The sequence below is a fragment of the Acomys minous genome (genome assembly GCF_964271855.1).
Source record: "Acomys minous genome assembly, chromosome: 15".
Classification (NCBI taxonomy): domain Eukaryota; kingdom Metazoa; phylum Chordata; class Mammalia; order Rodentia; family Muridae; genus Acomys; species Acomys minous.
This window is the reverse complement of record NC_140497.1, coordinates 1,198,393-1,211,637: the sequence shown is the minus strand read 5'-3', so window position 1 is coordinate 1,211,637 and position 13,245 is coordinate 1,198,393.

Here is a 13,245-nt window from a genome sequence, read left to right as displayed (position 1 = left end):
GGTCTTCCAGCAATAAAACATGCTTAATCAGAACTCAGAGAGTTTTCTGAACATGGCAGACTGTGACCTTAACAGCAGGGTCTTCAACAATAAAACATGCTTAGTCAGAACTCACTTGTTTTTGGAAATTATATGAATTTTTTTTCAATGCTAAAGATCAAACCCAGGATTAGGCAAGTAACTTTTCTACCACTGTGTGGCACCCAGGACTCTGTCTCTATTTTTTATTTACACAAATGTTTCTGTAATTTATCTGTAATTCTTTTGATGTGTCTTCCTGTGTCTCTCATCCAGAGTTTATTAATTAGAATACAATTATATTTGCATGTTTCTTCATTTTAGCAAAACTACTGGCATCTTACATGTGTCTAATAAAGCCCACACCAAACCCAAATGTGTAGAATAATGATAAAACTAAAGAAGTGGGAAAAAACCAAAACCAATCAAACCAAGCAAACAAACTAAAGAAGTGACATTCATATTGATCATCTTTTATTTTATTTCATACAGAATTTGTTATTCCAGAATGAAGCAATATTTACATATTATAAACTTAGAAAAAAATAAAAAGCAAGCTTAGGTTTTCCTGCATATATCCTGAGCTCAACTCAGTTAGTGTACTTCAACTGTTTTCCATATTTAGGAACATTTATATATTTTACAACTAAAAATAATCTTCATATTCCTTGCTAATTTTAAGCCATTTTCCTTTTCTTATTAATAAATGTGATCCAATTTAAATCAAAACTAAATTTAAAATATTGAGTTTACATTTTTGATTTAATTCTTTACTCTATATGTCTATGCATGCATGCATTTATTTACACGCCCATGCACACCGCAGCACACCTCATTCTCCTATGTATGTCCTGAAGATCAGGCTTGCTGCAAAGTTTCTTTTTCCTACTTATTCATTTGTTAACTGGACTGAAAAGTAACAAAAGCAAGTAGTCCAGTTAGCAAACAAGTCAGTAAATTTGAAGAGACACTTATTTGTGAAAAAAAAAAAAATACCCAATATTCTCAGCATCAGAGAAGACCTACTGGAAATTGAGTGAAGCAAAATTTTAAAACTTAGGAAATGCAAGTCTGGAAACAGTAAATCTAGAAAATTACTATAGGTGAGAAATGAGAGTTCTTAGTCAACAAATTTCTTACTTTTGACAAGTATTTAAACATTAAGGTATAGAGTTGGCTTGTGACCTAGGATTTCCCCAACCTAAATATTAACAAAAATTATAACATATATAATCATATAACAACTTGTAAGACAGATTCCTTCATAATGTTGAAGATATCCCAAATGCCCATTAAATTCAATAAATAGAAAAGCAAAAAATAGTAAACATATAGTAAATATGCTGATATATATGTGTGTGTGAATTTTATGTAATAATATCTGACACATCTGTCCATCTGAAAAAATAAAATTTGTCATCAATGATCTAAATATTTTTCTTCAGTTTTATAACATTTATAAATATAATGTTTCAACGTGTTGCATAAAACACCTGATTCATCCACTTTAGGATATATTAAAATACATATGCATGTCAATAACAAATAATGAAAAACATGCTATAAATTTTAAAAAAATGAAGATATTTGGGAGGACTCGGAGAAAAGAGAAGGGATGAAATGAAATAAAATGTATTTTCATTATAATCTCAATTTTTTTCAAAAGTTTTTTTTAAAAAGAGCAAGAAAATTAGCCCCAGTAATTGAGGGAAGCTGTATTGAATTCCAACAACTTGTTTCATGAAGTAAAATTATTTTATTATTTTTCCTTTGAAAAGTGTTTACAACAAAGATAGGAACGATCATTTTCTTGTCACAGATGAGTTGTGTTTGTACTCATAATATGCATGATAAGAATAACATTTTTAAGCATTAAGTTTATTTTTAATTCTTAGAAAAAATTTAACATAAAGTACTTGTATTTATTCTTTTAAGCTAACACACGCACACACACACACACACACACTCCTCACCCATATCCTCTCCTCATTTCTTTCTAGATCCTTCTAGGATTTCTCATTCTATCTTCTTTCCAGTTTCAAGTCCTCTTTTAGAAATGTCTTTCTTTCTTTCCTTTATTATTTGGGTATTTCCCTTTTTCCTCCCTCCCTCCCTCCTTCCTTCCCTCCATTTCTTCCAGTTAGCTCACTAAATGTCAAAGTGGTGCTGAACATAAGTGCACAGAGCCATCCATGGGGGAATAAGTAGCTTTCTGGTCACCATCCCCTCAAGGAACAGTGACTTTTCCTTTCCATCAGCCATCAACTGCCAGTATCTCCTCAGATGGCAGTGGGAAATGGGAGCCGCTCTCGACTATGCTGGAATTATAAACTGGCTTGCAGATAACCACAGTTGTGTTGAATGTTTGTGTGTAGCAAGCCTTTCATTTCCTGAAAAGAATATTTTTACATCACTTCTCTCATCCTTTGTGTCTTACATTCTCTGCTTCCTTGTTCTTCCCTATTTGAAGAAGTCGGTTTAAGTGACCCATTTACAGCTGTTTTATAAGACAATTTAGAATGCGATTGGGCATGAACCTGTTATTTATCATCTTTAGGTATTTATCTCATCTGATCATGAAAACTGCCGAAATCAGAATTTTGCTTCCAAGCTGCATGTACTGACAAGTCTCTGCCTTGAATCTGAGAAGGCGCAGGGTGGCTGTGGGAATTGTTGGCTTCCTCCCTGAGCCAAGATGTCCTGCCTGAGATCAGGGCGGACAGTTCTGCTGTTGTCCCCGTATTTACCAGCATTGGCTTCTGACAGAAGCATTGACATCCCCATGCCCCTGTGCACCGCTGCCTTCAGCCTGCCTTTTAGACCTGAAGGCCTGTTGGGTGCCATTGCCCTGGCAGTGACTCCTTGCCTTGTTGTTGGCATTGCGCATCTATTATAGGTGTTAGCTTTGCAGGCAACAACAACATATGAGCCTCAGGAATATGAGGGCAGATCTCCTAACCACCATGGCAACTTAATGAATGAAGATGTTGGGTACCGGCCTTCAGCAGGACACAGCAAGAGGCAATGGAGGAACTTAGCAGTGATTTGGAATATTTGACATTTACTTCCCACTTTAGAACATTTATATCTGGACTCCAGATCTGCATGTGCTCAGTTAGAGAAGATTGGAACATAACGCATATAAAAATAAGGGTGATTAAATTCAGGCTAAACCATTTCCTGTGTTGTTCTAATGATAATGATCAAGTATCCGTCAACAATGTAGGATATATGATATGCAATGCCCAACCTTCAAGTGGGTTGCAGCCCTTAGGTTTGGAACCGCTGATTTAGCACCTATCAAGGAGTTCTTACTTTGAACGTAGTTGTATATATATATTTTTTGGTTCCACATGAGATTATTTAAAGCCAATTGCCAATTAAAATGTATTTTTAATGATTACACGATGAGCCATCCCTAAAATAAAAAAGTTATTATATACACAGAAATAGAACTTACGCATGGGAAATTTGGTTAAAGAAGAAAGTATTGGTTTTCAAAGAGCACTCACAAGGCCACATTTTCTATCAAAACAACAGGACATTTAAGTCCTGTAGAAATGAAGCATTCAGAGGATGACTCAACTCCATTGCATTCTGCTTGACTTATAATTGCATATAGCATAACACAACAAAGGTAGACATTTTCCTAAGTTGCCACGTAGGTAATAAGACAGTTGAAAAGCTTAAAGCCACTAGAAACAGGTATAGAAGGTTCTTTTATCAAACGGACAATCCTCAGGGTACCAAACATTAACTCACTTGCAATTTTATGATAATGTTGAGCAAAGTGCAGCAGTAGAGAACATTTGTTATAAATGCTCCTCTGAGTACATATGAATTAATTTTTAATATTAAAAGCAATTTTAAAATGCTGACCTGGAGGGCAGAGATCACTATGATGTACAAAAGAACGTATGTATCAGATACTTCTGAGTAGAAAGAACTGAGTTCTGGATGCAGAACGGATGCCATAATTAAAAGGACTGTAGTTTTGTTCTTGGTGTGCAAAATATGTAGGGTACAGCTATACTTGAATTCTAAAAGAACCCTTGTATTAAATATAAAAATCTGCTTCATAGTTTCAAAAACTGCATATATAAATAACCACTTTATATGTGGCTGAGAACCCTGGTGACAATATGTGCAGGTCAGTATTATTCCTTTAAATAGTTTATGAGAAATATATCACAGCTGAGATAGTAATAGCCAAGATGACAATGAATGATAAGTATGTATATTCTAGAGGGGAAACCAAAACAAAATAAAATTAACAAGCTTTGATGAAAGAACTAGCAAACTTAAATACAAGAAACTTGAGTCTACATTATATGCTGAATATGCCCTACCTCAGCTGATCTCAGATGCTAAGTAGGGGCAGGCCTTTCCAGTACTTCAGTGGGAGGAATTTGAAGTGTGTGGGGAACCGCTCTCTAGGTGGCACAGTTGGCTGGTTGGCCTTTCAGAAACATGACCATTTTGTGAATTGTGAATTGTGCATTGATATTGTTGCTACTTATAAGCAATGAGGCATTTTAAAAAAAGCACATTATGATTATATTTGTGTTTCAACACTTCATATAAGGATGTTTGCAGGTAAGAACACAATAGCAGATACATTGCCAAGAAGAAAAATAATGAACAAAATGGAAAGCTTGTTCACAGATGTGAAAAAACAAATGGGCAAGATTGAATGTTGCTAAGAAAGAAACATACAGAAAGATAGGTAGATGGTGTTTGGAGTCAAGAACAGTTCAAGGAGGAAGGCTTTTTGCTCAGTTAGAAAGGCAGCCTTTCTAATTCAGTATTGAGCAAGGGAGACATAGTTCATTCACAGAGTATTCCAGATATATCTGATACTCATGCTGTTCGGAGACAAATAACCAAACACATATGACTGCAGTTAAAATAGCTGTTTTTAACAGAGATAGAAACTGGAAAACCATGACAAGTTACCTTGGCATTTTGAAGCTGCCCATACCCTATAGAGAGAACATTGCAAACTAAGTCTGGAAATCACAAAAGTGTGCTTATGTAGACCTTAATACTCTATGGAATCTTTATGGTGGGGTAGCTGATAACCAGACACTGAAAGCTACTATTGTATTGGACTCTAGGCTCAATTTTCTTAAACAATATATTTTATTACAGCTTATTAACTGAGTGTATGTCACTTATTACCTGACTAAGCAAAACAATAGGAACAGAGGATTAAAGAACACAATAACAAAACCATAAGGATATCAGTTCTGAGTAATAATTCTCATGACATAATCAGCAGGATTTCTCCTGCTGGAGCCTGGAGTAACCAGAACCCAGAACCTCAGCAGGAACTGGAGCCCCGAAGCCTTCTCTCGATCAGTCCTCCCTAGGAGCATCTTGAAGTGGAGCGATGAACAGCCAAAACTATCTGAAGCCTCCAAAGGCCCCGCCTCCAGTTCTGGGCTCATTTATTTATCTCCTCCCAGTGTCTGTTCATGGGATCTTTACAGCTGGCACCAACAAGCTCCGGCATGAGGTGGTTGGTCTGCTAGTGGATTAACCTCGCCTGCTCTCTCACTAGACCGTTCTGACCCCACACTGAGGTCGTAACGAGAACAGGTTTATCTCCCCTTCATTGGACGTGTACACTACGTTGTTTTTGCCCTTGGATAATGTTCAAACGGGCATTCAGTGTTTAATCATCATTAAATTGTACACACATTTCATGTAGTTTTATACGCTGTGCATTTTGTAAATAATTTTATCAAGTTATATTAATTAGAATTAATTGGAAATGTACATTAACACAGGTGCATGCGTTCACTTACTTAAAAGAAGAAGCCCATATGTCTATTCATGTACCATCGTTAGGAATGAATGTGTAATTAAGCACTGTGCGATGCAGATTTTAAAATGCTTTACATTATTTTTAGAAAGATCCTTAGAACAAGAAATCCTGATTTTAGATAAGAATATTCTAAACATCAGAGAATAATGTCCTTCATTTATGAATTTAACAATATCTTGGTAATCTTATCAATAGCAGTTCTTGAAAACCAAGTTGCTTGTTTTTTAATGTTATAACTAAAACTATTTTAAAATAATAGCACCAAAGAAAACCCTGAGGGAAAAGAATGCCTGGGATATAAATGCATCATATCATGGAAACCAAATGAATGAGATTAAGTGATTATTGAACAGAAAATGAAGCCTGGTGCAGAAGAGTGCACTACACCACACAGAAAGGCTGGGACATCTGCATGCCCAGTGCTCTGGGACATCAACTTAGCACGGAGGCAGCAGTGAGGTTCGCCTAGTTCCACAGCCTCATTGAACAGTCTTATCTGTGTTTACTATCACAAAATGACAGTCGTTAAGAATCCAGTATTTAAATATTATAATAATAACAATACTAAGCATGTATAAAATTAATATTGAAGTTGGTTTAGGGAAGGACTTTGTCCTGTGTTGAAACTGAGAAAGGCTGAAATAAAAGACTATGGCCTGTTCACCTCACATTAGATTCAACAGACCAACTCTCCTTAGTGTGTGCAGCTACAATCAGTGTAGATTACTACCGCCCAGGGCAGTGATTCCTAATGCTACCAGATCGTCAGTGCATTATAATGGGCAAATTTGCATATTTATGTGATTTTAATTTGTAGTGTTGTTCTTATGAGCAAACTCTAACAGTTTTTCAATGTTTAAGAGGGTTATGAAGTGCAGTTAGAGAGGCTTAAATATACTGTAGCAGCCCTGGCCCATGGAGGGACCTGTGGAGTGTCTGTTCTTTGAAGAAGGCATCATAGTGAAATATCCCTGAATTTGGTAACACAAGAAGGCAGATGGTCATGAGGGTCGAATTCAGTTCTGCTTTAGTAACTACTGTCTCAGAACCAAACTCAGGCTACCAGAACTACTTCGGAAACATAGCACCCAGTCACCTAGCAAATGCTCACTTGCCCTACATCTTAAGAGTCTCCTCTACCTTTCAGTATCAAGTCTTGGGAAAGCAACCTTCCAGCATGGCCTTCTCCATCTGGTGGGTGGGCCTGGGTTCCATGTCCCATGGGAGGGTCCAGGCACTGCTTGCCTCCAGAGAAGAACAGAGAGACCTTGGGATCAAAGGCACCAAGGCCCCTTTTCTTGCTCAGAGGTGGCTAGAGCTCTGCGCCATTGCTGCCTGACCTCTGGGGTCCAGCAGCATCCCTCCACACCAACAAACGGAGTTTCAGATGGTCATGGTGGAGGAATGGAGAGCAGGAGAGCACCCTAGCATGCCAGCCGACCTGACTTTACGAGGCTGGGCAGTGGGAAGGGTTTTGAGGATGAATGTGTCTGATTCCTTGAGGCTAGGGGTGCCAGAATACTTAATCTACATACAGTGATACAGTGCTTCTTTTACAGTCAGTATCACTGGGCCCTTTCACAAGAAGGAGAAAACAGTATTTAATTATCTTGTAAGTGAGGGAATAACTTTTAAATACACTAATGGTCATTAGCTGGAGGCTAGGATCTCCTGGGCTTAGTGTGGGGTACTTCTGGAATTCCTGGTGCTTGTTGAAGAAGTTTCTTATCAGGAAAGTGTTGGGTCTGTGTTTTTCACTGAGGTTCTGTGCGACACTCCTTACAAGATGTGAAGTTACCAGATCAGGTGGAATGAGAACCACGCTCACTGAGAAAAGGGAGTCCACCATCACAGACTTGTCACAAAGCCTGCCTATCTGGAGAAATCAGACTTCAGCATTACCCAGCACAGTACCACACTAGCACATGCATATTTGAGAGAAAAGCCACATTGAACCACAGTATTGGGCATGCATGAGTTCTTGAAAGAGAGATACTTAGGAGAACATAAACTTGGAATATCCTCAGAGATAAAAATTTAAATTTTAACCAAAATGTGTAATACCATGTGATTGAGTTTACAAGAAATCTTGTAGAGTCGGTGTACAAATTGCAGGAATCAAATTCAGGTTATCAGGATTGGCATCAAGCACATTTACACACTGAACCATCTTGTTGAAAATCATTTGCATATTTTAGGTGTTTTTCTAAAAATTGTGTGTATATTGCTGTGCAGCACAAGAAAGTGAACACAGATGTCAAGGAGGCTAGAAGGGATCATAGCTCACAGAACTAGAGTTACAGCACTTGTGATCCTCTGTGTGTGGGTGCTAGGAAGCAAACTCAGCCCCTGCTAGAGCAGTCGACCCCTTAGCCCCTGAGCCAGATCCCCGACCCCTTAAAGGTCATGTCTAACTCTAGTGACTGCAGTGCTACAGAGTTGTTCTTTTCTTTGGCCAGAATTGGTCATCATATACACCAAACCAGTGGGGACAGTTATACTCTATAAACGCTTCCTTATTTCTTTTTTTACTCTCTCCTATCTACTCTCCTTTCCCCTCTCCCTCCCTCCATCCATCCATCCCTACTACCATCCAAATGTTTTCTGAGTGCCTTTTTTCATCTTTTAGGAGACATGGAAGAGAAGAGTGTACCCCTCTGCATTTCCAAGTGTCCCTACCTTGCCAGGAGGCTCTGGTCTCTGCAGGTGCCTGAGTTTAACATGGAACATTCTCATCCAGTGCTTGACTGAACTGTTCCCTCCTAAATATCATTAACAACTTAGTATACTGAGACACAAGGGCTAAAACGAACAAGGAAGTGGTTATTTAAGAGACTCAACAATTACTATTTCAAGCAGAGAAGAAGCTGCCTAAAGATTCTGAAGAAAGAAAGAATTCAGTGTTTTTGACAATCGAAAGAAGACCCAAGAATAATACTGAAAATAGACAGGGCTCTGTCAGCTAGGACTCCGGGAATTAGTGAGCCTTCCTTTTTGATGACAGGAAGAAAATGTTTAAAAGGTTAGCTTGGAGGAGAGAAGGAAAGAGGATCGGGCATTTCTTAAATTAGTAATATCCCAAGCTGCAAGTGTGTGTGTGTGTGTGTGTGTGTGTGTGCGTGTGTGTGTGTGTGTGTGCCGATTTGTGTGTATCAAAACCCAAAAGCCAGAGAAAGTAGGAATAACATCTGATGGACATTTGAAACAATAACACCAGTAAGCATTTATGCTGTAATAGACATTAAAGGCTAGAAAAGAAAACACTTTTCATAAAGTTAATTTGAGAGAAAAAAAAGAATTTAAAATAAATGATAATCTCTATTGAAATATGTGACACTGTACTTGAGATTAAACCTGAATGAGTGAGAGCTCACTAGGCGATTAAAATAAGCAACATTTTATTATAGAAATGACTGTTAATCTACGCACCCATGGGTGTGTTTGAGTGCATATATTTGCATATATGTGTTTAGATGATAAAGAAATACTCCAATTATTAATAAAAGTATCCTTCAATATAAATGTTTTGAAAAGATTTTTATTACAAATGATTCATTAATTTTAACTCCATGAAATAAACCCCATATTTTAAAATTATCCATAACAATGCGCGTCTCCACCCATCTTCTAAGAAATATGGCATATTATGTCTCCACAATCAATAATGCTAATGACAGTGGTATATCATTACTGTTGCACTTTAAATTATACGTTGAAGTTTTATATATAATTAGCTGAAGTTAGTACTTAATTTGTGCATTCTTTTCTGAAGCAACATAAATGTTATTATTAATAGGTTTGCTTATTGTGCTCATGAATACATTCCTGTTGTTTTTTTAAAAAACTAGCTTGAAACACTAACTCCAAAATATTTAACAAAATTAGTGCTCTGTGAGGGTGGGATATGCCCACTGTGCAGTCTTCAACAAGCACAGGGGATTCTCAGAAGTACTCCACCTTACGCTGAGGAGATCCTATCCTCTAGGAAAGGACCTTCATCACACTTAGAAGTTATTCCCTCACCTACAGCAAAATTAAGTACTGTTTCTTCCTTCTTGTGAAAGGAAGAGCAGGCAGCTGTTTTACTTGCTGCGAGTCACAGCATCAAATGATAGGTTATCTTTGCCTATGAAATAAGCCAATTGAAGCCAACTTAGAGTATATAAATGCAGGCTTCTTGGGCACAGATCTCAGGCAGCTTTACTGACCTCACAGGAGGGGGGGCGTCAGTGAAGTTACCATGTAGAGGGAAACAAAAAAGCTGAGGTGGAAGGCAGAGAGAGAAATAAAGCACATACACACCAACACACACACACACACACACACACACACACACACACACACACAGAGAGAGAGAGAGAGAGAGAGAGAGAGAGAGAGAGAGAGAGAGACAGACAGACAGACAGACAGACAGACAGACAGACAGACAGACAGACAAACAGACCAACAGACAGAGACAGAGACAGAGACAGAGACCCAAAATGTCTGGATTATATAGTGAAGAGCTTCTGGGAGAGTGGAAGTGCCATGCATGGGCTGGAAAGTTAAGGGTAGAGGGCATGGTATGCCAGCCATATTCTGTACGAGGTAGGGACTGAGGGATGCTGGGAGAACCTGGAGGCCAGATCCATTTTGGTTAAATGGGCACCTCGTCCACTTGTCCTGGGTCTGAATCTCAACACTGTGAATTAAACAACCTTTTTGACTTCACATGGAGAATTATTTCCTCACCTGATGGTCGTTGAGAGATAATTAAGGTTAAGATTACATAGAGTCCTAATTTTATTATATGTTAACGCCATTGCAAGAAAGAATTAAAATCTCTTGTATCCACCTCCGCATACAGACCCTATATGAGGACATAGCAAGATAGCCACTGTTTACAACTAGGAAAGTCCTTATCAGAAGTAGTTTCCTGACATCTTAGCCTTAAGTATGTGGAACTGTGACAAACTGCTATTTTAACATTGCAGCCTTCATTAGGACAAGTTGTTAACAATTACTAAATAGTGGAATGAGCCAAGTTCAAGGCAGTGGTGACGATGGTGGTGATGGTGGTGATGGTGGTGATGGTGGTGACGGTGGTGATGGTGGTGATGGTGGTGACGGTGGTGATGGTGGTGACGGTGGTGATGGTGGTGATGGTGGTGATGGTGGTGACGGTGGTGATGGTGGTGATGGTGGTGGTGATGGTGGTGATGGTGGTGATGGTGGTGACGGTGGTGACGATGGTGGGGATGGTGGTGAGGTGACAGTGGTAGTGATTCTTTGACTCTGCAAGTACATGCAGAGCAGGTGGGGATCTGGAAAAGGTTTACACAGGATTTCAATCTTAAACTAAAATTTAGATTGTAATTTTTCCCAAGTGTCCTTTGAGGGGACACTCTGAAAAAAAGGATTATTCGGAACAAGAGTGAAGTGAAGCAATATGGCACAAAGTGTTTCCTGGGAAACTGCGTTTCAGAAAAGCTCATTTCCAGTTTGAGAATGAATGTTTAGCTTTATAAGCAATTAAAAGTTAATCTATACTGAGTAGGTGGCTTTCTAAATGTTTCAGATAAAACACTGTAAAGTTTACCAACTGCTTATTTAAGACTCCGCAATTTGCATTCAATTGTAGTAGTATTATTATAAAAAAACAAAATGTATTTGATAGTCTATCAGTTTAGAGAGGCAATTTCTATTAAATCTTTTCTTTGGGTTAATGAAGAAGACTTTCAGTGAAACAGCAGATCTAATTCCGTAAGCCCACAGCCTACAGGGAGGAAGTCTGGTCAGGGTTCAGAAGCATGAGACACAAGACTGAAGCAGCCTCATAATTTTAACAACTGTGTTATATTTGAAATTTTAATGCCCCACAATAGGCAGTACCACACAGAGAAAATATAGAAAGTCAATCTATTAATTATTTTATGTTATTGTAATCTATGTGTGTAACTATCAAAGGCATTTAACATTTCAATTACCAGCAATTATTCCTGTAGAAATTATGATATGTGCAAGCTATAGGTGTAAAATATAACATGCTTCAACATTTGTACTACTGTAGAGAAAAGCATACAACAATAAAGCAATGTTAAAAATGAAAATTATGTATTAGGGATATATTTCAGTTGACAAACTGGCAAACACAGTTGTCAGATACACAGGAAATCCTGGCTTCAGTCTTCAGCTCTACACAAACAGGCACAATGACACAGACTTGCAGTCATAAGCATCAGGGCAATCAGTAAGGGAATTGATAGAGGAAAATGAGGTCCAAGGTCAACATCCCACATATGATAAATTTAAGCTCAGTTCTAGATACATGGAACCCTGCTTCTAAACAAAACAAGGCAATCAATCAAACAAACAATAAAATCTTGAAGATTCAATATCCATATTCTTTATAAATTACATGATATTTATTTATTTAGTTAACTTAAACAGAGACAAAACCTCTAAATTTTTCTTACTCTAATGGGATTATTAGGCAAGCATTTGTTATTTAAATTTACCCTCATTGAACCAAACCACAGTAGAGTTTTCAGAGGTTTGAACATTTGTTTAAATGTTAACATGTTTCATCTTTTAAGGCACACTGCTGGAAAGACTCCAGGACCAGATGTGTGGTTTTTATATGGTAGAGTTCATCTAACAAATTTAGGAAAAAGTTCACTTACTTCAATATAATATATCTGTAACAGAATCAAGATGAAGGGACATCGTCTGAAACCTCATCAGAAGCTAGGAGCATGAAGTACAAGTGTATTTTGTAAATAATTCACCTGTGTGTAAAAGAAAAAGTACAGAGTTGTGGATAACTTCAGAAGATCAGAAAAATGAAATGATAGCTGACAGAGAATAAGCAAGGAGCGAGTGCGGTTGAGAGGAAGCTGGTGGATGGAGGAAGAGGTTATGGGTCAATTCTGAGACCACCAGTCGTTAGGCACACGCTTGAAGTCTTTCAGCATTACTAAAACACATATTTGATTATTAAGATCTGAAGGTGAAAGTTCACCAGTTATTTTCATTTGCTGTTTTGTAAATGTTTTCATTATTGACTGTATGGTGCAAAAACTAAATCTTTAACATTAAAGAATCATTTGTGTTCAATTAAGTTATAAATTTGGCACTGGGTAAAATGTAGCACTACTGCTAAAAAGTGACCGGAAAACCTTTGATTTAAGTCAGTTTACCATGAATCACTAGGCTCATAAAGAAAAGCACTCCTTATCCTGACACTCCTGTCTCAAATTGACATTGCATTGTTTCATATTTTTGCAGTAACCCATTTAAAACTGGGAAATGCTTATCTGATACAAATTAAGTGTCCTTTTTTATAATAAGAGATTATTTTGTTCAGAAAACTTCTCCTAATTTTCTAGAGGTCTGGGAGGGTTCAAGAATTCCTTAAG